Source organism: Colobus angolensis, unplaced genomic scaffold (assembly GCF_000951035.1).
Source record: "Colobus angolensis palliatus isolate OR3802 unplaced genomic scaffold, Cang.pa_1.0 Scaffold26, whole genome shotgun sequence".
NCBI classification, from domain to species: Eukaryota; Metazoa; Chordata; class Mammalia; order Primates; family Cercopithecidae; genus Colobus; species Colobus angolensis.
Window position 1 is genome coordinate 7,875,812 of NW_012115821.1, and position 25,025 is coordinate 7,900,836.

Consider the following 25,025-nt stretch of genomic DNA (forward strand, 5'->3'; position numbering starts at 1 on the left):
TACTTTAAAACATGACTTACTTCTTCCCACATACCTTTATGTTTTGACCTTATATCCCCGAAAAGAGAAAAGTTGTTTATTTTCCCAGAACTTTAAAAATTCATTTCTTTGCTTCTTGGTAGACTTCGGTAATGAAGCAGCTCTGGGTTTGTTAATGTGTTCTTTCTAAATTGGGGTAGGTGGAGAAGGCCCCTCTCCTGGCCCTTTCTAGCTCTACATGGGGGAGTGTATAGTTTGGAGATGAGAGAGTTAATTCTTACTCTCCAAGTTACCAAATGCACCCTCTTAGATGCTGCAAGAGTCAGGACTTGGTGAAGGCTGGGATTACAAATCTGGGGTTCCTGGGCAGCCGTGCCCTGGGAAATTTTAAAACCAAAATAATCAGGAAAGATTGTGGGTAGGTGCTGGGTAAGATTTAAAAGATGCGGTTTCAGCTCCCCCCACCCATCTGTTCACTTGTGTGTACCTAAGCAAGAGGTTGAGGATCTAATGCAGAGGGTCAGAGTTTACTTTTTTTTTTTTAAGATGAGGCAGCTGGAAGACATGCCTTCCCAAATTGGAGCAGAGTCTGATGTGTGGATTGCCAAATTCCATTTCCGCCTATATTAAATTATTTTGGCTTCTAGAAGCCCTCATTTTGCTGGGCTGGCCTTTATTTGCAGTTGTTTAGGTGGTGTGAATCATTTGTATACTTTGAGTTCCCTGCTTTCTGTATACAAATGTTTTTATCTGTGCAGCTAGTTGAGTAATTAGAGACATGGACATGGCCCTGTCTGTACAGACAGAACAAATACCACTTGGGGAAGATCTGGGCCTTTCCTTTTCAAATCATCAATTGCCAAATCTTCCCAGCCTGTTGGGCAATTCAGATAAAGGTGTCAAGTGAGCTGGGCAGTGAAGAATTTATATGTGCAGCTAATTCTGCTCATCCTACAATAAAGCATCTTCCCATGGGGCCAAAAAGTGGGGGTTAGGGAGGCATATAAAAATGATCCTGTGTTCTTAGTCACTGATTACCCAGCTCTCCCTGGATTTCTGAGAACCTGCCAGGAGAAACTGTTGACTGGATGGAAGTTTCAAGAAATGCAGAACAGAAATCAGGACAAGCCCTCCTTGAGCAACTTTTATTTCTGTTTGGAGGAAAGGAACACTTTGTTAGAATAACAAATCGTGGCTGCTTTTCAAGACCAGAAAACGGTTCTTGTTCTGAAGGCAGGTTCGTTTTAAGAGTGTGAATCATTTGGTTTAGCTTCTTTTTTTTTTTTTTTGCGGTGGAGGCTTGGAGATGATTAAACGTCCTGTCTGCAGGAAATTACCAGGAGATTTGAGTATTTTCCTGAATCAGCCTCAGATGGTACACAGCTTTGGGTGTAATACAAGAAAGCTCTGTTACAAGGCAATCTTTCCTCAGTGATACCCTCAATCTCACACAGGCTTTCAAGCCTCTCCATCAGCAAGCCTTTTATTTTTTATTTTTGGGGTTGTATTTCCATTTAAGAAACTGAAATAACTCTCTCATTCCCTCTGCGAGCTTAAGATGGAACTTATTTTTGAGACAGTTTTATCGAGCCCACTTCCCCACTGGCCTCCTCCCACTTAGCTTCAACAGGAAAAACTCTTGGCTCCTTTTCCCAAGATTTCTTTTAAGCCAGAATTGTTATCCTTAGGGACACAGATGTCTCGAGGAATGGGAGAGATGCAAAGGTTTGAACTAGCACTCACCAATTTGGTGGTGACATTTATGGTCTTTGTAGAGCTGTTTGCGGAGCAGGCTAAGCGGTTCTGTGTGGGGTTTGCCCTGAAATGAATCAACAATACAGAAAATGGGCAATGAAAAGATGGTAAGGGGCAACTGAGGGACACGCGTACTGCTTTGTGTAGTTGTGTATGCAGAGATCTGTGGGTTTTTAAAAATAATTTAGAAAACCAAATCTCAGAGATGCTGTGCTCCCGAAGCTATTTTTCTTAATCTTTCCTGAAAAGTACTCGGTCACATTAAGCACTTCCTCTAACTATCATAAAATAGGAGAACGCTGGGTGAATATAAACTCAGTGTGATATTCTGATGTCAATGAGAGGAAGCAGAGGGAATAATTTTTTTTAGCTACTAAAACACAGAATGGTAATCCTGGTTGAATATAATGAGACTTTATGGAAATTGTATTGAGAGTTTAAATATGATGTTCTAAAAAAATTTCTTTGATATTTTTTATTTTCTCAAAATCTGAATGGCGAGGGATTCTTTTCTGGGATACTTAGTATTTGATTACCATTCCTTTTTTTGTTTTTTTTTTTTTTTTGTTTTGTTTTTCTTTTTGCTTTGTTTTGTTGGTGATGTTTTTTCATACCCTGCTCCTCTGTGTGACCAGCAAAGGAAGGCTCATTTTTGCAAAGATTGTAATCTGGACAACTTCCAGAAGAATGGAAGATGTAGGGGTAGTGGAGGGAACAGACGCAGGTACTGTGGGACTTAATGTCTGGGAAAACTCATGAATGATCTCCCTGTAAGATTAGCCCAGAGGCCTTTGAGAATTGCTTCACATTTGACTCTTAACAGCCAGCCTGTGTAGAGAAATCCTTGTACCTATCACTAGGGTCTCCCTCTTCACAAAGCACCTTCCCAGGCAAGATGCCAATCCACAGGGAGTGTGTACGTGACATTGCTTTTATCACATCTTTCAAAGTTTGCTTCATTCTACTTTTTCTTTAAAACAACTACTACTTGATCTCTTGGGAACATTTGCAAACGGTTACTCTGCATTCACCCAGGCTGCTGTAATTAGTCACTGGCTTTATTTTATATTTTCTGATGATTGAGGCTTTGTTCAGGCTTCTGGGGATAAGCAAACATCTGTTGAGTTGGATGTTAGATAAATTCTAATTTTGAACACGAAGTTGTCCAGGCTGGAGAAGAGGTCTCATCTTGGCATATTATGAATGATAACAGCAATAAACAGGATGATGCCTGTTAACTACTGAGCTTTTGCCAAGCACAGACTTAATGTCTTACCAGTCTTTCTCAGATTTTACAGTACATAGGGATATCCTCAGGGAGTCTATTTCATAGGTCTGTAGTATGACCTAAGAAATATCCAGGTGGAACGCTGGACTTTATCTTGAGAAGCACTTTGCTGTTTGTTCTTTATTATTGAAAAATCCTTACAACAGCCCTATGAGGGTTGGTGCCATCAGCTAGCCTATTTCACAGATGAGGAAGGATAAGCTCAAAGAAGTTCAGTAACTCCCCTGAGACACAAGGCTACCAAGTGGCCATGCGGGGTACCTGGACCTACAACTGTCTAATTCCAAGCATCTATCTACCTGGGATGCTTCTTAAATGCAGTCCGTGCCCTCAAGCATTTGCTCTTGGTGGATTGTTGGGAGGTGGGGGGCGGTGGGCGGTCTTCTCTTTATAATTTGTACCCAGTAACCACCGTGCTGCCACTCTGCCAAAGACTGCTTCTCTAGGATGCTGGCATTCTGTAGACAGCAGTCCATGAGGTCCCCATTTAGACAATCCACTGTGATGGAATTGAGGGAGACCAGATGAGGTGGAGGCCCATGTGGCAACAACTTGAGGAGTGTCCAGCTGATTTGTCTTGGGTTCTTTAAGTTCTGAACCAAGATGACCCACGATAAGACTGATTGACTGTGAAGTGGTTTTAATTCCCCCAGCTTTTGGAATTCTTAAGGCAGTTCTGTTTCCATCAAGGGCCCTTTCCCACCTGGATGTAGGTGCCACTTTCTTTCCTCCAATCCATAATGCCTCCACAAGATCCTTTCACAAGACCTCACCCTACACAGCTCAAGAAAGTTGAAGCCATTTCCTAATGCTCATAGCGTGAGCTCACTTGCAGCCCTTCCTCCATTATCTGTATATCCCCCCACTCTGAGTGTAATCCTGTGGAAAGTGAACTCAAAGGGAATATTGTAAAGAGGAGAGGCAGAGACTGAACGAAGCCTCATTTAAGCTTCTTGCCTGATTCTCCCTTGGCCTGACCTGATTTCTCTTACTCTTTGGGGCACATGGACCAGGAATGATTTTTCTTGCTTAATTGCTGCAGGATTGTGGATACAGGACAGACCACTTAACCTCATGAGCTTCAGCTTCATTATCTGTAAAATGGTATGTTCATGTTGACCCTTTCTCCTTCGGGTACAAGTGATGTAATGTCCAAGAAGGCGCTTTGGACTTTGTTTAAACACATTTTGAAAACTTGCTCATGTTGCCTTCTAGTAGTGGTTCTCTTACTGTGATCTTGGGAACACCTGTTTGGTGAATTGCTCTTCTAAAACAGAAAACAAAAAAAAGGTACCGTGTGTGTGGAACCATGTGTGTGAGATGATATGTAAAATATCATCCTTCTTGAGCAATTGCAATTCAAAGGCTATGAGAAGGCCTGGAGTAGAGAAACCTGTTTAGCCTTGATGTTGCATGTACTGTGCTAATGTGACCCTGGAACCACCTTGCAGCCTCACCTCTTAATGTGCCACAGAACACACTTGGGGAAAATTGTTAAACATTAAAATGGTGGCTCCACCACTTATTAGCAATGTGACATGTCATGTACCTCTCTGAACCTCAGTTTCCTTGTCTGTAAAATGGAAATAATTGGGACATCTACCCTACAGAGTTTTAGGAAGGGTTAAATATGTTAAGACATGTGAAGGTCGCCCTCTGCCTATCTGCAGGGTTTGTCCCAGTGGATCATTCCCTCCTCTTGCTTCTTTCTGTAACTTTCTGTCTCCTTCTTGCTTTACCTTCCTCCTACCTCCCAATTTCCTTTGCTGCTCTTTCTCCTCTTCTAATTTTTTATTTTTTACGTCAGCTGCTCCTGCCTCCTTCCTGCTTGCTCATGTCTTTTTCATCTTTATTGCTCCCTTGTTGACGCCATCCAGCCCGTGGCTTCATGTTACACTGTACTCTTGACTAGTGAAGTCACATTTCCAGCCTGGACCTCTCTCCTGAGCTCCAGACTCAGATACACATCTCTTCTCAGCATCTTCATTAGATGTCCAATCGGCTTCTCAGACTTGCTGTGTCAAAACATAGCGCCAGCTTTTTTCCTTTCCTCAAGCCTTGACTGTGTCAACAAATGGCACCTCCAGCTACCAGTTGCTTGAGCTAAAAACTGTTTGGCACCTTTGATTTTTCTCTTTCTCTTTCTCTCACCCTCCCATACCCGATCCAATGAGAATGCGTCTTTTCAGTTCTACTTCAAAAACATACCCCAAATTGTAGCAGGTGAGGGTGAGAGGGAGGGAGGACTGACTAGAAAGGAGCTTGAGGTAACTTCCTGGGGTGCTGAAAATGTTTGCTATCTTGATAGAGTGTGCGTTACATGGATATAGGCATTTTTCAAAATTGATGAGACTCTACATATAAGGTCAATGGATTTTGCCGTGTGTAAATTACACTTCTATAAAAAATATGATAGAAAAGATATATATCTCAAACCTCCACAGGTCCAACTTTAGTCCATGCTGCCATCATTTTTCACCTTGATTACTTGACAACCTTCCCAAACACCTAGTGGTTCTAAAGCTTAAATCACATCATAACATGACCCTGTTTAACACCTTCAGACAGCTTCTCATTGCAATAAGGACAAAACCAAACACTTTGCCATGACCTGTGAGACTCTCCCAGCTTAGCAAGTTCTAGCCTGTGCCTACCTCTCAAGGGCATCTTCCTACCTGGCTACTAGCACCCGTGCTTCAGCCACAGGCCAGCCCTAGTTTCTGCCTACCTCTGGGCCTTTGTGCTTGCTGTTCTTTCTGCTTGGAATGTTCTGCCCCTAGATCTTTGCCTGGCTGGCAGCTTCTCATCATTGAGATCTTAACTTAAATGTCCTTCTGTCAAGACGACTTCCTGCCTAGCCTCGCTCCATGACTACACTCCACAGCCCACATTTTTCTTGGCCACATTATCTTACCAACTTTTCTCCAAAGCACTTTTCAAGATCCAAAATATTTTATTTTCAATATGACAAGCCTGTCCCTGTCCCTCCTTGTCCCTTAAAGGCAAGGATTGCATCATTTAAATCCCATCTTCAGTGACAGTACCTTCCTTCTAGGAGGGCTCCCTAAATAAATTTTGATTGACTGATTAACTGGTACCTGGGCCAGTGTCTAACACTGCAAGAAAATTGTTAGGAAATTAAAAATTTTTAAATTATTTTTATTACTCTCCTCCTTTCCTCATCTCCCTCTTACTTCCTGGGGGATGTAGAGATTAATGTGCTTCCCAACACTGTTAAGTCCACACACTTCACATTTCTGTGCCTTCTTTTTTGTTAATTGTAAACCAGATCAATGATAGTTGCCCCTTGTGGAGGTTTGTAAACCCCTTGGAGTGAGGCGTTATTTCAGCACTCACTACAAGTGAGGCATGAGTGTCTCATCACCTTTTAAAAATTACAACCCCAGCTAATGTTTTTTTCTGAAGAACCCAAGCTTCTGAACTCTCCTGACTAGGAAGTCTGATCAGACGCAGCTGTCCTGGGAATTGATTTGGGATCCAAAAGTTTTTAAGATCCGCTACAACTCCCACAAATGGCTTTGGAACTCAGAAAGCAGTAAACATATATATTTTTTAATCTGTCAGAATGAATCTTTCCCAGGGAACAAAGGTTGAACTGTATGTTTAGTGCCCCAAACTTGCTCTTCTCTCTGGCCCCAAAAGCCACAACCTCTTATTGAATGTTATTGGTAGAGTACTGATTTAAAAATCAGAGCAAAGGGTTGCATGTTCTAAAAGTGGAGAAAAACATCAACAGATATTGGTGGGGAAGAGGATGTCCTTCCCCGAGCAAGAAGAGAATAATACAGGCATTTCTGAAAACCCACAAGCCATGGTTTATTTATTTGGACTGTTCATTGAGTTACTAAGACAGGAATAGTACAGAGGTTTTATTTGCCTGCAGCTCTGGTTAAAAAAAATTAAAGGGGCCCCTTCAGGGCTTAGGGAAATCGTGCTGCAATTGATTAGCAGTGTCTGCCATGGGCAAGAACTGTTGTTATACACAAAGAATTAGAGAATGTTAGATTTGGAATGGACCATGGAGATTATCTGGTACAACTATTGCCCTCATAGCTACTGCACTGTGGTAGGGGGCCTTTAGAGGGATAATCATGAGCTTGGCAAAGTGATAACTCTTAACTTTTCAGGCCTTTGTTCCCTCTTGGGTCCCGTAAGTGTGTTCAGTGTGGTTTACTGCAAGACTTCCTGAGAATGTGTCAGGGGAGTCTCACAAGACAGTTCTGAGGCCGGTCAAGTTTGGAAAAGTCTATGGTACCGTATCTCCTCAACGATTCATAAGGGACAATAAGCATGACATAGGGCCTGAGAAGTCCAATCATAAAGAAACCCACTTAACATTGTTTTCCAAACCTGGTGATTCTGGCGTGTTTTTCAAGGACACCTGTTGCCATTTTGTAGAACACTCTCTTTTGATGCTGCTGTGTTATGTTTAGGGGGAGTGTTCATTTCCTAGGGCTGCTGTACCAAATTACCACAATCTTGGTGGCTTAAAACCACAGAAATTTATTCTCTTACTGTTCTGGAAGCCAGAAGTTTGAAAGTCAGGGTGTTGGCTGTCTCTGGGAGAGAGTCTGTCCCGGCTTCTTGTGACTGCCAACAATCCATCCTTGGCATTCCGTGGTTACAGCCGCATCACTCCAGTATCTGCCTCCATCTTCACATTGCTTTCTCCTCTGTGCATGTGTCAAATTTCCCTCTGCCTCTCTAAGGATACTTGAGGTGACATCTAGGGCCCACTTGTATAATCCACATAATCTCTTCATTTCAAAATCCTCAATTTAATTACATCTGCAAGGGCTTCTTCCTCAAATATGTTACGATTTTCAGGTTCTGGGGATTAGGACATGGACATATCTTTGGGAGGCCATTTTGCAGCCTACCACAGAGGCATATTGACTCAAGCATTAGGAGACTTGGATCAAGTTCTCACTTAGCCACGAGCTCCTTGGTCCCATGAAGAGGCAGAAGGGGTGTTTAAATCAGGAGTCAGTTCTATTTCCTCACCCCTCAGAACTTCAGTGTCCTCAGCTTTTAAGTGGGATATACCTGTATATTTCATAGGGGTATTATAAAGTTAAATGAGATAAAATTTGTGGTGTGCTTAGCACAAGTGAATATTGAGTAAATACTGGCTTATTGTTGTATATTTTTACTACTGCTGTGTTGCTGCCACTGTTATCATGTTCCTTCTCTTTGAGTCTTATTGTCAAATTAAGTGATTAAGGCTTACTCTGGCCCAGGAATAGTCAGGAATCCTTTCAAAATTAGCATACTGTGGGTTCCAGATCTCCCAAAGGCCATATTATATCTTCTAGATCTTTTTCACAGAAGTATAATATATCCATATAGGAGAGTGAACACATTATAGGTGTTCAGCTCAAAGAAATTTCATAAGCTAGATATACCAATGTTACCAGCACACAGAATCAAGAAATAAAATAGTACCAGTGTTCCACAAGCCCTTTTTGCACCCCTACTTAATTCTAACCACTCTCTTGATTTCTTTTTTCTTTCTTTTTTTTTTGAGACAGAGTCTCGCTCTGTTGCCCAGGCTAGAGTGCAGTGGTGTGATCTCAGCTCACTGCAAGCTCTGCCTCCTGGGTTCACACTATTCTCCTGCCTCAGCCTCCCGAGTAGCTGGGACTACAGGTGCCTGCCACCACACCTGGCTAATTTTTTGTATTTTTTCTTTTCTTTTTTTTTTTTTTAGTAGAGACGCGTTAGCCAGTGTGATCACTGTGTTAGCCAGTATGATCTCGATCTCCTGACCTCATGATCCACCTGCCTCGGCCTCCCAAAGTGCTGGGATTACAGGCATGAGCCACTGCACCTGGCCTCTGATTTCTAACATCATAGATTTTACCAGTTTTTATATCTTACATAAAGGGAATTATACAATATGTACTCTTATGTACCTGGCTTCTTTCACTCGACATTCTGTTTGTGAGATCCGATTATTTTCTTGTGTATGGTTGTAGATCCTTGATTTTAGTTGTTTTATAGGGTTCCATTGTTAAATAGATCAAAATGTATTCATTCAATTGTTGCTGGGAGTTTCCTTAGTTTCTGGTCAGAGACTATTACAAAAAGTGCTGTTCCGGACATTCTAGTACATATCCTTTAGGAGTGCATGCAATGCTGGGACAAAATCCACAATACTTTCATCCAAGATGTCTTCCCACCCCCACCCACTAATTGCTTGCTTGAGATGCTTTGCAACATGAGAGCTCCTTCTAACCAAGGGTATCTTAGTCTGTTTGGGCTGCTGTGACAAAATATCATAAACTAGCTAGCTTATAAACCACAGATTTTTTTTTTTTTTTTTTTTAACGTTCTGGAGCTTACAGGTCCAAGATCAAGTGCCTGCAGGTTCGGTGTTTGATGAGGGTTTGCTTTCTGGTTCATAGATGGTAGTGCCTTCTTGCTGTGTGTTCACACAATGGAAGGGAAGAGCTAGTACTTTGGGGTCTCTTTTTTAAGGGCACTAATCCCATTCATTAGGGCTCTGTCCTCATGACCTAATCACCTCCCAAAAGCCCCATCTTCTAATACTATCACTTTAGGGGTTAGGATTTAAACCTATGAATTTGAGGGAGAAGGATACAAGCATTCAAACCATGGCAAAGGATAATAGCTGATTAGTAGGAGTGATTCTCATCCTCTGGCCCACCCACTGCCCTCCCAAGCCATTGGCCATGTCTACATTCTCTTGATGTGTTGAAATCTTTTGAGCCACCACTCTTTCCATAAGACTTTCCCCTTGGCTTGCCTTCCGGTGGGCTGGGACTGGATGTGGTAATTTTGAAGGAGTAAACACCCAACTAAAGACACAACTCCACCTTTCTGCATCCCACTCAGGGCCACCTCATTCATTTGCTCACACCTCCACTGCCAGTGCCAAGTCAGCCTTTTCTTCCCTGGCTGCCTTAAGGAGAGACATGATGGGCCACACATACCCCTTTTCTTCTCCAACAGGCCTCCACTGAACTGGTCCTACACTCCCCTTTCATACTCCTAACCCCGGTGTTTGGAACAGCCCAGCCTGTCTTACAGATTAGAGCATGTCCAGCTGAGGACTGGGAACAGAAGGGTGGAGGGAGGAGTTGGCACAGACTGACAGAGTGATGTGAACATGAGCCATAAGCTTGGCACCATTGCCCAAAAAGGTTGGGAACCACTGGTTTAACTCAGCCAAATAATTTTTCTTCTATGGGGGAAGGCTGAAACTCATGCTTCAACTGCTCCTCGTGATACGTGTGCGAGAGACTTTTCCTGGATCCCAAATGAATGGGTGAAGCATTACTATGATGTACTGAATGATAGAATCATGTATGTGGCTTTGCCCAGGGTTCCATTAATTGGCACCAGGTTGGCAACTTACACATGTCAATTCTGGAATTATTGGGGAAATACCTGATGGATATTAGGCTCAGTTACCAAACCATTCCAGAAAAATGTAAATGAAATTAGACTCAGTGCCAAAAACCCCTTTATCATATACATTTTGTCCCTTTGTGTTAGGTGGCCTTAAAAATGCATACATGACCAATGGGGTAGGGAGGGAGACATGGGAGACAGTGCATTCTAAGTGTCTTTGTTATGCTGTCATGTTTATTTTTTCTTGCCTGATGACCAAGAAGTAGGAAAGAAGGTGGAGATGCTTGGAAGGGGTGAGGTTGACTCTGGAAATTTTTTATCTATTTAAGTCAACCAAGAGTTAAGCCATACTTTTCTATAGGATTATAATATCTCATAAAAATGAATAGTTGAGTAACTTTGTGCCAGGCTCTTTTGGAGATTTAATTATAGTAGCAGGTGTCATTTATTGAGTATTTTCTTTATAATCGCAACATGTTGGAGACTTTTCTACATCATGGGTCAATAAACTTTTTCTGTGTAGAGCCAAATAGTAAATGTTTTAGGTTATACAAGTCAAGAGGCAAAATCAAGACTAGTATATAGGTACTTATATAATGAGAAAACAAATTTCCACAGATTTTTTTGACAGGATTCAAAATATAATGATAATAATTGAGTATAACCTTTCTGAAATACAGGTTTCCTAATGAGAAGAATGGAATTCATTGTTGAGGAAGTGAGGTTTAGAGTTACTGTCTCCTATTACCAATTTGATTGCAAATATTTATAAAAATCACTCTTAGCTCATGGGCCATATAGAAACAGGCTGTGGGGCTGGACTTGGCTTGCAGGTCATAGTTTTATTTACATTCTGGCTGAGCCTTATATGTAAGTAATGATCAAGTTGGACTGCACAGAACAGTGAAAACCTCCATAGTGGCATAAATGAGTCAAGTCTTTATTTGTCTCTCCTTAAAGAAGTTTAAAGGTGTCTGCCTAGGGCTAGTCTAGCAGCTTCACTATGTCACAGAGACCCAGCTTGCTTTTTTCCTGCCCTGCCAACCTCGGCATGTGGCTCCCTTCCTCAGAGTCGCTCCATAGTTCAGCTGCTACCATGTCTGCCTTCTAGGCAGCAAGAAGAAAAAAAGCAGGGAAGCAGTATACAGATACTTTCTTTTAAGGAGACTTCCCCTTGTCCCACCCAATGCTACTACCATCTCCTTGGCTAGAACTTTGACATATGACCACACATCTTTGCAAAAGAGGCTGAGAAATGCAGTTGTTTACTCAAGTTGTGAGTGTGCTTAGATAAAAACTGGAATCCTGCTAGGAGGAAAAAGAGATGCTGAGATAAGTAAGTAGAGTTCTCTGTCATATTCAACAAGGTAAAGAATGAGTGCTAGAGAGATTTCCATCTCCCCTGAGGCCTTATGGCAGCAGACTGGGATTTGAACTAAGGCCTGCTTAACTCCAAACTCTCCTCTCTCCCTGCATCTGCCCTCAAGCACTGTGAGGAGGTCCACATGCCTCATGCTAGGAATGAGGTATGGGCTTGATTTGTATAAACACTTGCTCCCTCCAAAGATGCTCCCAAGGAACCAATAAGGAAGGATGACAACATTCCCCTTTAGTGGAGGGTCCTGTAAAAGCTGGATCAGGGCACTTGGCTGAGGTTGAAGCCTACATAGGGCCTCCTAATCATTCCTAAACATTAATGCAAATCTTGAGATTCTACCAAACTTTTTCTCTAGTCACATGGAACAAGAAGTAATTTCAGTGACCAGCAAGCTCAGGCATGCACACACACAGTAAACTTGTCCATGGAGGGAAGACATGGGACATTGAATGAAAGCGGTAACTGGGTATATGATCTTTTAAAGTGACCCTACTCACTACTATGGCTTGGAATTTGGCCAACATGGCTCACAGTTTTTTTTTTAATCCTAAATGGGAAGATGCGGGAGGTAGATAGGAGCTTTCAGGTTCTTTCAACATACATATGGGCATGTATGTATCTCGCTGTTAGGGAGAATATCTAAATGCTTGCTAGGTACTGAAACGTTTATCTCAGGTGATCTCACAACAGTCCTGTAGGGGCATCATCATTCCGTTTTTAAAGATAAGTAAATGTGGTGTTGAGAGGTTAAGTAACATGCCTAAGACCATACAACTGGTAAGTGGTAAACCCAGGTAGTCGGACTCAAGTCTTCATTTTCAACTGTACTATTTCTGACTGTAATACTAAAGGCAATCTGTGAGAGAAAAGCTATGATAACCTTATCAACAAAACACGTGGGTTTACAACAGAAGGAGTGATTAGTTTTGACTTGAGAGGAGGGATCAAGAAGGCTTCCAAGAGGTGGTGACATTTGAGCTGGGCTCAAAGAATGACTAGGACTGCGTGGGCGGAAGAACACAAATCCATGAAGCGAAATTATTGTTGGTCAAATGTATAATATACTCTAATAATAAATAATCCTGGCCTGTTAGGAAGTGAGAAATAGATTGAGGGTTCCTGTCTTTTTGCTCACCTTCCAAATATCACCGTCACCATGAAAACAGCTGATCTGTATTCCTGGGGCTGCTTCTGCTCTAGGTGTTTTCTTGTCTAGCTCCGTTTCAGTCTTGTCTGTCGCCTTGGGAGACGGGAGCAATACCTCTTGCCAGAAGCCTGGGTTGCGCTGAGTTTTGATGGTCTGGTATTGAGCTCTTGGTTCCTCTTTCCACTGTATTCCTGACTTCAATTTGTCTAAACCTGGCTGTGTGTTAGTGTAAAGGAATCAAGCTCATAAATAAAATAGGAGGTGAAAGTAGGTTTTAGTAATGAAGCCCCGGCTTAATCGCATCCGCAAGCTAAGGAAAGAGCCATTAAATATTTATCAAATTGTTGCATTAACATTTTCACTGTGCTTGCTGTGGACATTAGAACTCTCTGGAGAATGCAGCTGTCTACCACCGAGCAAGAGGAAGGGAGTTGTGGCTGTGCCGAAACATATACCTGTATTATGACAAACCTCCATCCGTCTGAAGGCCCCAAAGAGACTGCATTAGCAATCATCCATCTCGCAAGGAGACTTTGTTGAGGTTTCGGAGAGTGCAACAGTGCACAGGCGTTGATGGAGCTCCAGCAGGCGCCTCACCTTGAAACGCCTCTCATGACACTGGCCAGCGAATCTCATGCACATTCCACGCTACCCTTTGATTTTTTTCCAAGGTCACTGTTTCTTGAGAGCTTTGTTTATGATTAGTTTAACTGTGATAAACTGTGGTAAGAAGTAAGTCCTTGAATTTTTTTCCGCCTTCTTCTTAGTTTAAAGAATTCTTTAAATAGGGCTGTGTTTGCCTGGATGAGAGATTGCAGATTCCATCAGCAGATCCAGCACTTGTCTCATGGTTGCCTTCCAAATAAGGCATGTTGAAGGTATTCTACCAGCGTAAGGTCTTGAGCCGGTCAAAGAACCGGTTATTATGCTTTAAAAAGCAATTCATCATCTAGAGTAGTGAACTTGGGTGTTATTTTTAGGCCAACCTTTTAATGTATGTGACATGCAAGAATAGGGTTTCTCATGTGAACTTCTTGAGGGTTCATGAGAGAGTAACTGGGAAAGTGGGTAGGGTGACCGGCAGAGGTGGGTGTCTGAACAGCTATGTGGTGGTCCCATAATTTAGTACTATTGAACAAGGACTCGGGAGTCAGACATCAGTTCCAGTTTCAGCTCTGCTACTTACCAGTTATATGATGTAGGATGGATCACTTAGACTACTGAAGTCTCAGCTTCTTCACCTATAAAATAGATTAAGTATGGTATCTACCTCAACAGATTGCCCTGAGAATGAAATGAGATAAAGCACATTAAAGTCATTAGCATAATAGTTGGTACACAGCAATCACTTAATAAATGATAGCTGTTATTATTTCCAGAGCTTTTAATTTTAACCTAGGGCTTCTAGTCTTTAAGATTTTCTGTAAGGTCAGGTGCGAAGTTATGGAAAATTGGAACTGGAAGGTACTCACAGATCGTCTAATCCAATGGTATGCAAATTATGACTCTCTGGCTGAATCCAGCCTGCATCCTGTTTCTGTAAACTTTTATTGGAACATATCCATGCCCATTTACTTTTGTCTTGTCTTCAGTTGTCACACTGCAAGGGCAGAGTTGAATAGTCATGACAGAGACTATATGACCCACAAAGCCTAAAATATTTAGTCTGACCCTTAATAGGAGAAAGTTTGTTGACCCCTGATCTAATCCAGTGAGGTTTTACCCCTGAGGAAATCAAGATCCAGAGAAAGGAAATGACTTGCCAAAATACATAACCAAGTCTTTCACCAAAGGTTCCTAACTCCCATACCTCTTCCCACCGTCATGCGTCCTGGGTCCTGGTTTAGTAGGGAAGGGTTATATGAAGCACAGGGGAAAGCTTATGCTGCTTGTGTATTGAAAACCATGGCAAAAGTGCTATCGACCATAAACAACCAATTTTGCCATGGAGAAAAGTACTTTCTAGAGGTAAAGAATTGATGTTGGGGTGTTGCTGGCTCATGCCCACCGCTCTGTTACTGCATCTGCTTAGAGTTTCCAATTTTACGTTCAGTGTTCTCCAACAGTTCACCCAAGGGATGTAGAGGAGCTATGCTTCCAGCCGGCCCCTGTAGCATGTGGTTGACCTGAGTGGGCATAGTCAGTGGTGACCAAGTTTGAACTTCCCTGAGAGAAAGGAGAGTTGGTATAGGAGCCCTTATGGGGGTGCAGGGTGATTTGAATAAACTTTTTTTACCTCAGAGTATCTAATCATGGTGATTGCCTCAAATTTTTCATTTTTAGGTTCCTATTTGAAGCACTTCATTTAATCTTCCCAACAACCTTATCAGGTAGGAACCTATGGGTGTAGATTATGCCTATTACTTACTTTTTTTAGACCATGTTGGGTTGATTGAAGTGCATTCTTAATCACTTTGCCATGTCTCCAGTGTGTTTCATTAAAATGTGAATTCATCCATAGGAAGGTCTGACCAGATAGGTAGTAAATGATGTCTATGTGCAAAGTGGCAGAGACCCCCATACTTAGGTGGTACATCAGAGCATTTATCTCCCATGTGCATTGGTGTGTCCCCAAAGCCTAGAACAGAGCCTGAGATGTAGTAGGAGCTTAGTAAATATTTGTTGAGTATTTGATGAACCAGATTTCATGATGTGAAATGTTCTTAGCTTAAGTCACCAAATATAACTAGATTGCTCTTCAGCAAGGGAAAACCCAGTCTGGATGAAGGGGCCCAGATGCAGATTCAGAAATGGAAAACTTGAGACTTGCAAATCAAGATGAAAGGCACTGAATGAGAGACACCCAGGTGTGAGTTAGCTCCAGACTCTAATGTCTGTCCATGCTTCTCCCCTGCCTTGTATACAAAATGAACTCTCTGCTTCTTGGCCATGTGAAGGGGAATCTCATGGCTGGCTCTCTCCCACCACACTGAAATTTCCCCTTTTTGGTCAAAGTTGGCTGTATCAGGATTTGCCATCTTATGCATTCTGATTAGGTGTAACATGATTGCTTGGTGGGAACTTGGATTTCTTGCCCCACTGACAAAGAACCAGTAAGGAGCCTATTGTGGTGGGAGAGTGGGAGGGGACGTGCAGAAATGATGGCAGAGCAGGAACTGCCAGCTCCTGGTATTGTTTTTAACACTCAGATGCTCTCCTGATTCAAAGTGGACTGTGATCCTTTTGTGTTTGCCTGGAGCAGGTACTACCTGGAGCAGGGATGGTTTTGACTCATCTTTCAATGTTTCAAATTGCTAAGCCTTATACTGCTAAGCCTTATACTCAATGGAAATGAAGATAACCAGCCTCCCTCAGACTGGGCACCACATATTGGATTGATTGATTCGTTCATTTAATCAAAACATCTTTATTGAGCACCTATTTGCATACCCACCATGTGCACAATAGAGACAAAGTCCCTGCCCTCATCTGATATGTCTAATGGGTGAAGATAGACAAGGAAATATATAGTGTGTCAGATGGTGACTACTATGTTGCTGGGGGTGGGCTGAGGGTGCTCCTGCAAAGAGAATGTCAGGGAGGGCCATACTGTGTTTAGAACTGGAGGAGGTGAGGTATGCTAGTATTGGGGGGGTATCTCTGGCAGAGGGACCAGCACCTATGTTAGCACAATGCAGGAAATGCCAGTGTATATAAGACCATGCTGATCTGGAAAAGGACTTGAGCTTTCACTCTGTGCTAGGAAGGGAAGCCCATGTCGGACTTCATGCACTACAGTGATACAGTGGATAGATTAATCAGGCCTTTCTGGGTTGCAAGGTTCAGCATCTCAAGTCAAACCAGTATAAACCAAACTACAAAGTGCCATGATCTCATGAGTGAGGCTTTCTCACTCTTTTAATGTTCTTATCAATGCCCTCTTCACCAAAAACACCTACTGACTGGCCCTGCCTTGATAACATACACTTATGGACTAATCAGGGATGGGGGAAGAGTGTGGGATGCTCCAGTTGTCAATTTGGGTTGTATGCCCACCCCCATGCTAGGTAAACCTGGCCTCTGCAACAGCCCAGTAGTTCCTAGCTGGTTTGAACTCCCCACCTGCCCAGCTCCCCTAGACATTTGGTAATGTCTGGAGACGTTTTTTATCGTCACAATTTAAGAGATGAGGCCACTACTTGAATCTAATAGGTAAAGGTCAGAGATGTTGCTAAATATCCTATAGCACACAAGACGGCTCCCTCCAACAAAGAATTATCCATGGAAAATGTCAGGAATATTGAGGTTGAGAAAGCCAGATCTAACTCCATGAGGATATTGCTCCACAGGAGAGTGTGTGGTGCAGGCCTGATAATAGGCTGACTCTCATAGCCTTCCATGAAACTTGCTGATCGGTGATGCTGTGGTTGAGAGGTAAGAGCAGTGCTTGCTTTGGTGGTAAAGGGAAGGGAAGTGAATGTGAGTGTGGCATTTGAAGTCCTAGGTTCAGTTCTACCTCTGCTCCATAAGAATTTTCAGGCTTTGAGCAAGTCATTAAGCTTCTGTCAAACCATCTCACCAAGTCTCTAGGAGGGTTGAATTAGAAATGCCGTGTGAAAGCAATATTGATATGCTACACAATGCATGTTCTCTAGTAAGAAACATATTATGTGCAGGGCGCTATACTAGGCACTATTTATTCCACAAAAGAGAGTCTCCGCCTCGAGGAGCATTTATTATAGTCTAGGAGATAGGAACATACTTGAACTACAAGACGGCAAGTAGAAAAGTAGTTCTTAAAAGGTGGGAGGGATTCAGACCTGGATGACAGAACATTCTGGAAGTAGAACAGAACAGATGCCCAGTAGGGTTCAAGGAAAAGGGCTGTGGAGTCTTCACATCATTTGTTTTATTTTGTTAAGTTTCTTCCACTTGGGGTTGAGCAATGTGGCAACAAATGGTTGACTGCATGGTTCACTCATTGGCCCATATGAATCTTTTATACTGAGCCTCCATTTGACAAGACAATGACTGTTACTCTCTTGCAAGTCTACTACAGTTACTGTAGCAGCTATCACCCACATTGGATTGTGATATGGTTTCTGTGTCTCCACTCAAATCTCTTATCGAATTGTAATCCCCCCATGTTGGGGGCTTGGTGGGAGGTGATTGGATCATGGGGGCATGTATTCTTGCTGTTCTTGTGATAGTGAGTGAGTTCTCATGAGATATAATGGTTTAAAAGTGTGTGGCAGCTCCCCCTTCATTCTCTTTCTTTCCTCCTCTGCCATGGTAAGAGATGCTTGGTTCTCCATCTTCTACCATGGTTGTGAGTTTCCTGAGGCTTCCCAGTTATGCTTCCTGTTAAGCCTGCAGAACTGTGAGTCAATTAAACCTCTTTTCTTCATAAATTACCCAGTCTCAGGTAGTTCTTTATAGCAATGTGAGAACAGACTAATACAGATTGTTAATGTATTTATTTTCCTTTATGTAATAGGAAAAGATTGTCAGAGTTTTAAAAGTAGTAAATACTAGTGAAAATAACTTAATAAATCAAAGGTAGTTAAATCACAGCCTTAAATTACAGCTTTGGGTAAGGAATTTTAAAAGAATTTCCCTTACGAGTTAAATTCTCAACTCATTTTCAGCTTTATTTCAGGTCCATTACTAGCACAGGTAGTATGTTGTCATGGTTTCTATAGAGTCTTGTATTATTTGATTTGATTTCCAAAGAAAGTTCATTAGGATCAAAGATCTGCCACATTTTGCAATATGGAATGGCATGGGGAGGGAAGTAATGTGTGTTTTTTTTTTGGGGGGGTGGGGGTTTGTTTGGTTTGGTTTGGTGTTGTTTAAATGGGTGATATCAAACGAAGGGACAAGGTTTTTCCAGCTGTGTTTGTCTTACTGGCTTCACCTCTTACTCCTTTGATGTGAATGGTGATTGATCTGTGGTTCAAGTCACCACCTTCTTGACAGCTAGAAAGGTTGACCTTTTTTGGTTTACGAGGTGAACTTCAATCGTTAGCCTCCAACTTACTGCATGTGTGGGTGTCCCGGCATCTGCAGGTTGTTTCCACATTAATTAACTCTCTGATCATTTCTCATTGGAAACTTATCGGGGAAAGGAGTCAATTTCCCTTTGGAGTTGACTAGCAAGTTTTTGCTTTTTTGCCTAATTATTTGCCATTTGCCCCTTATTAAATGCTTTCCCTGAAATGAATAAGGAGCATTGAAGAGGAGTTTAGATGAAACCATTTGCTGCCAAGACAGATCATTAGCAGGAAGTTAGTGAGAATGACTCACAAAAATTAACTAATGTTGAGTGAATTATTTCTAATATGCATTTACATTTTCATCTGGTGAGATAGTGGGCTGCCTTTTTAAAAGTGAAATGTGTTCAACTTACTCCTGCAAAAATGTTCAGTGAGTAAAGTTTCGGTTACGTAAGTTTTATAGCGGATGGTTGGGTTTTAACGTTTTATGGATTGGTGTGCCCAGCATGGGGAAGATGTTAGTTTTTCTGACCCATCTAAGGAATAAATGGCTGATTTCTTAGTTAGTAACAAGCTGGCAAAAACCAGTCTAGACCCAAAGTCACTTTGATCTCAAAATGACTTTTTACAACCACTTGTGTTTGAGGCCCATTAGAAAATGAAATTCCATGCTGTAACTCCTAATTAAATTAATTTCTTTATTAAGAAGCAGTTTAAGTTGTCTTGAAGTCTTTGAATCTCAGTGCATTGCTAAAGAAACTTTGGCGGGGGATAGGGGGAATTAACTTTCTCACGCGTCATAGTCGTAGCCCAGGTTGTTTCAGTTATGATCTACAGCACTTCAATCTTTGCAATCCTTCTTTTAAAATAATGTCTTATTAAGTAAAAGGAAGGAACTTTTTGCCTTGCTCCTAATTGCTGAAAAATTTTGCATAGCTAAACGATGAATTCAAAAGAATCCACCTACAATTAAAGCCTGATTCAGTAAGATACAGGAGATTATGTATGATGCAAGACAAAAAGATTACAAAATGAAATGTCTTTATCCCCTGAGAATAATAGTCATTTAGAGTGTTGGTTACTCTTTTAAGATCAGAATACTTAAGGGTAATCTGTAGCCCATAAATACGTGGAAAGGTAGTATAAATAGGATGGTGATGCTTTAAAAAAAAAAAAAACTCACGGATATCTTTTGTGCACATTAAAATGCATGCATAGTAATAGTTGCTATTATCAAACTATATTTTAGGAGACTTCTGTTCAAATGGGGAAAAATATGATACAGATAATTAAAATGTGTCATCTGATCAGGGAGCCTGGCCTGCTAGAGGATGTTTTACTAGAAGGTGACCAGGCAAGAAGCCTGGATTCTAGAGGTGGCTTGGCCAGTTGCTACCAGCATTGTGGCTTTGGACAAGTCACATGACCTGTTTTGGTTTCAGGATTTTCATCTACAAAATGAGATGCTTAAATATGTGATTTTTACAAAATGGACTTCGATTGAATCATGAAGGCTGTATTTTGGAGCTTCCTGTGAATAAGTATTGATGAGCCCTGGAATGAATGAATGTGGCTACATCATGCCCCCTCCTCTGGGATTCCTCAGTGTATTAGAAGGCAGGGTAGTCCAGGGGAACCAAAGAACTTTATGAGGGTACTTTCTACCAATAATTTTTGAAATGAAGGCAGACATGTAGCGTAGGAAAGCAAAACCTTTGGCTGTGAACTGGACAAAAGTCTTTAAACGTATCTTAACCTTTCATGCTCAAGCATCTAATTTCGTGTTCCTCAAAGTGTGATCCACATATCAGCAACATCAGTTTTACCAGCACCTGGAAAGTCGTTAGAAATGCAAAGTGTCAGCTCCACCCACCTCAGACCCACAGAAAAATCCACCGGGGTTTGGGCTAGGGGCCCAGCAGTCTGTATTTAACAAGCCTTCCAGATGATTCTGTTGCAAATTAAAGTTTTAGAAACTTCTAAAATTTTAGAAACACTCATCTAACTGAACTCAGACCACAGGCATTATCAAATGGAGAAATATGAAGATCAAAAAGAAAGAAATGAGAATTTTATTCTTATGTTGGAAGGTAGGGGTATGAGGGTGCTATAGGTTGGGTCAGGGTTATCTGAGAAGATCACTGAAGTTTTTTCCAACTTCAGGGCTATGTTTTTAATAGCATCATCAAGATTCCTTGGACAGCGTTTTGTAAAGATATGTATAGCAGTGAGGTTTTCCAAGGAAGAGAGGTGTACATAGGAGAACTTTTTTTGTTGTTGTTGTTGTTTGGGTTTTTTTGTGTGTGTGTGAGACGAAGTCTTGCTTTGTCGCCCAGGCTGGAGTGCAGCGGGATGATCTCAGCTCACTGCAACCTCTGCCTCCCAGGTTCAAGCAATTCTCCTGCTTCAGCCTCTTGAGTAGCTGGGACTACAGGCATGCACCACCACACCTGACTAATTTTTGTATTTTTTGCAGAGATGGGGTTTTGCCATGTTGGCCAGACTGGTCTCGAACTCCTGGCCTCAAGTGATCCACCTGCCTTGGCCTCCCAAAGTGCTGGGATTACAAGTGTGAGCCACCACACCCAGTGATTTTTAAATGTTATTCAGGAGAGCTCAAACCGATAGGAAAAGTCTCAGTGAATTATCATTTAATGAGAACCCCATATTTGCAGAAATAACTAGGTTATTGGCAAATTGAGAGCACACATGGTTATTCAGATACCTGGTCCTTTTCAGTCCTGCCTTCTTTTAAACCTAAAAGCTCTGAGACTAAATGTAGATTTCAAATCCTGGATCTTCAGCTGAACAATGCTTAGCTGCCCATTCTATTGGATTTAAAACTTTCTCAGGAATCATCCATTGGTAGCAAAAGAGGAATCCTCTCCCATGCCTCTCTGGATTTGAATGGTTGGCCCAGACAGGAATACTTACATTGCCTGGTCAGAAGCCCCAGAACTGCTCAGTGCAACCTCCTAAAAGTCTGTGCAACACATGTCACCTCTTCAAGGTCATCATTTTCCTTTAAGATCTTCTGTTGTTATGAGGATGGATACTGATTTCAAACAGAAGCAGCAACCTACATGTAGAATATTCAGAGTACTCTGAATGCTCTGTCTAAAAGTGGAAAGATGAGACTGAGAGGTGAGGGCCACTAGCATTGAGATAGACATGACTACAAAAAAGATTTTTAATCCAGTGTTTCCTAGTTTTCCCAGCCTGAGAAACCCCATAATTCTCACAGAGATAGCTTTCCCATCCTTCCTCATCTAACCCGTCTAACCCTTTTTGTTGTAGAACACTTCCAAACACTAGAATTTTTGGCAGGACATTTTAAGGGATTGGAGTTGAGCTTTCTTTTTTCTTTTTTTTTTTTTTTTGAGACAGAGTCTCGCTCTGTCGCCCAGGCTAGAGTGCAGTGGCCGTATCTCAGCTCACTGCAAGCTCCGCCTCCCAGGTTTACGCCATTCTCCTGCCTCAGCCTCCCTAGTAGCTGGGACTACAGGCGCCCGCCACCTCGCCCGGCTAGTTTTTTGTATTTTCTTAGTAGAGACGGGGTTTCACCGTGTTAGCCAGGATGGTCTCGATCTCCTGACCTCGTGATCCGCCCGTCTCGGCCTCCCAAAGTGCTGGGATTACAGGCGTGAGCCACCGCGCCCGGCCTATTTTTTCTTTTTAAATCAAGTTTTAGAAAAATTGAAAAAAAAATTCTAGCATTATCCAGTGAACACACATTTTTTCTCTTAGAAAAATTGGCTTGAAATTTTCTGTACTTCTTGCCTCTTACTAGTAACAATTTACCCTATTGACAAGTGGCTAAATAACTTAATTCCACATTCTTTAGATTGCTAGCAATGTTATAGTACGCATCTGTGATTGAAAAAATAATTTACACACGGATCAAAACTTGGCAGCCTGATTTTGAAAGATTCAGGGTATATTCGTGTGTGCTATGACATACTGGTTGAGAACCATTGGTCTACCCATAACTGCAGTAGAATCATACCTGTGTATTACATATGTAATGATACTGTTCTTTTTTGAGCCATGAGCCACTTGACACAACTACTGTGCTATATTTCTACTATATCTTGGTGACCAAATGAAGTGTAGATCATGCTAAGTTGTGTTTTGTGGCATTTATGAATATATCCATTCCCATTTTTTCTTCCTTTCTGTCTCTCTCATTCTCCCTCTCTCTATCACACACACCCACACACACACACACACACACATCAGTCATTCACTTTTTCTTCTCTAGGTTTATCATAGTTTCCCCTTTTATCATCATCATCACCTAGTGGCCAACATCAGAATGTTTAGCATATGTCCACTAAATCCAGGGTAATTGAACGTCAGCCCTGGCCAGGGAGAGCTCCTTCCTAAATATGACTTGGTAATTGTCTCCGACATTTTCATCTGAGAGACTAATTATTGCATCGGTTACTACATAATTCCCTCTGCCAGTTAGCTCATCTTATATCCTCCCTGGAAATGACAAGACATAAATAAGTATACAAATTGGAGCATGTTAAGATGGTGTTTTTGCATTTGAACTGAGATTCCAGGATGTCCAGCCTTGGTTACCAGTGGCAGCACAAACATTTTCACTGAGCAAAATTAAACATATAAGGTGTTCTAGGACTGTGATTGATTTCGGCAGAATATCAAGGCCAAAATACTGTAACTTCCCAAATGCTATAAGGGTAGCTCTGAGCCACTGCTTTGATTCCATGCAAGTTAACATTTCTGTTCATCCTGTTAGTTTTTATATTGTCTTTAATTCGTCATGGCATCAAATGGGTGATGGGTCTTCCCTGAAAGATGCAACTTTTCCCATTCCATAATTTGGCCACCACAAATTGGAATACTAACAATTAAGACATGAAAGAGCATGGGTAGTATAGAAATAACATACTAGGAGGCTCAAAGATACCATTTTATTGCGGTAAAATGAGACGGGGCATTGAGAACAGTGATCAAATATGTATATTTCGTGGAGAAGTAGACTGGGTCCTAACCAAAATTAGTCTTCTTGTTTCTGAGCCTCAGTTTACTCATCTCTGAGATGAAGTGATTAAATCTGACACCTTCTAACATCTGTTTTTCTTAATAATCATAACTGACATTATTATAGCACTATTACTGTGTGTCAGGCACTCTGCTAAGGGCTTCATCTGCATAATCTCCTTTAATCCTCAGAATACTATTATCTGTCCCCGTTTTACACTGAAAGACTCAAAGAGGTTGAATAATTCACACAGCTAGTAAGTGACAGTGCTGAGATTTCTACCCAGGTATGATTGATACCAGAATCTGTGTTCTCATCCTCTACCTTATATGACCCCCAAAGTAGCATGTGACAGGATAGGATTTCTAAAGTGATTCTAGACCACTGATTCCCAAGGGGGGCAATTTTGTCCGTCGAGATTATTTGGCAATTTCTGGAGACATATTTGGTTTTCACGACTCGGGAGAGGGTGACTAGTAGCATCTCATGTATGTAGGTCATGGGTACTGCTGAACACAATACAATACATGGCACAGCCTCCAACATCGAAGAAATTGGCATGAATTGTCCATAATGTCAAGGTTGAGAAATGCTGCTCTAGGCCCAGTAAAAAAATGGGTACATCATTGAAACTTTCTGTTTTCTACTGTCCACAATTTTTTAAAAAGCTGCCTTCAAGGGATGACATTCCTGTTTTTAGAGTTTTTGCACACGTGCACATCATATTCCCATTCTCAGTACATGGTTGTATTTAAAAGCCACAGGTTTTGGTATTAAACAGACCTAAGTCTGAATCCCTGCTCTCTCACTTTATGTTTTTCTTCGGGGCCATCACTTAAACTCTTAAGCCTCCTATTTCTCATCTCTCAAATAGAAATTATTATTCCCTATCTTGGGATGACTAGGATATAGTAAGTGCTCAATAAATAGTTATCTTCTTTCAGTAGTGCCTCTCTTTCCTTTTGTGAGTATCTCAGTCAGACTGTGCTCCTCTTACAGATGACCAGGTATGCTCTTGACCTCATCATTAATGCTGGCAGGGTGCACAGATTGTCATTCATAGACTGATGCTCAGTGTCTTCGAGCACAGGAGCTGGAGTGGGTGAAGTGTACCCAAAGAGAAGCGCTGTAAA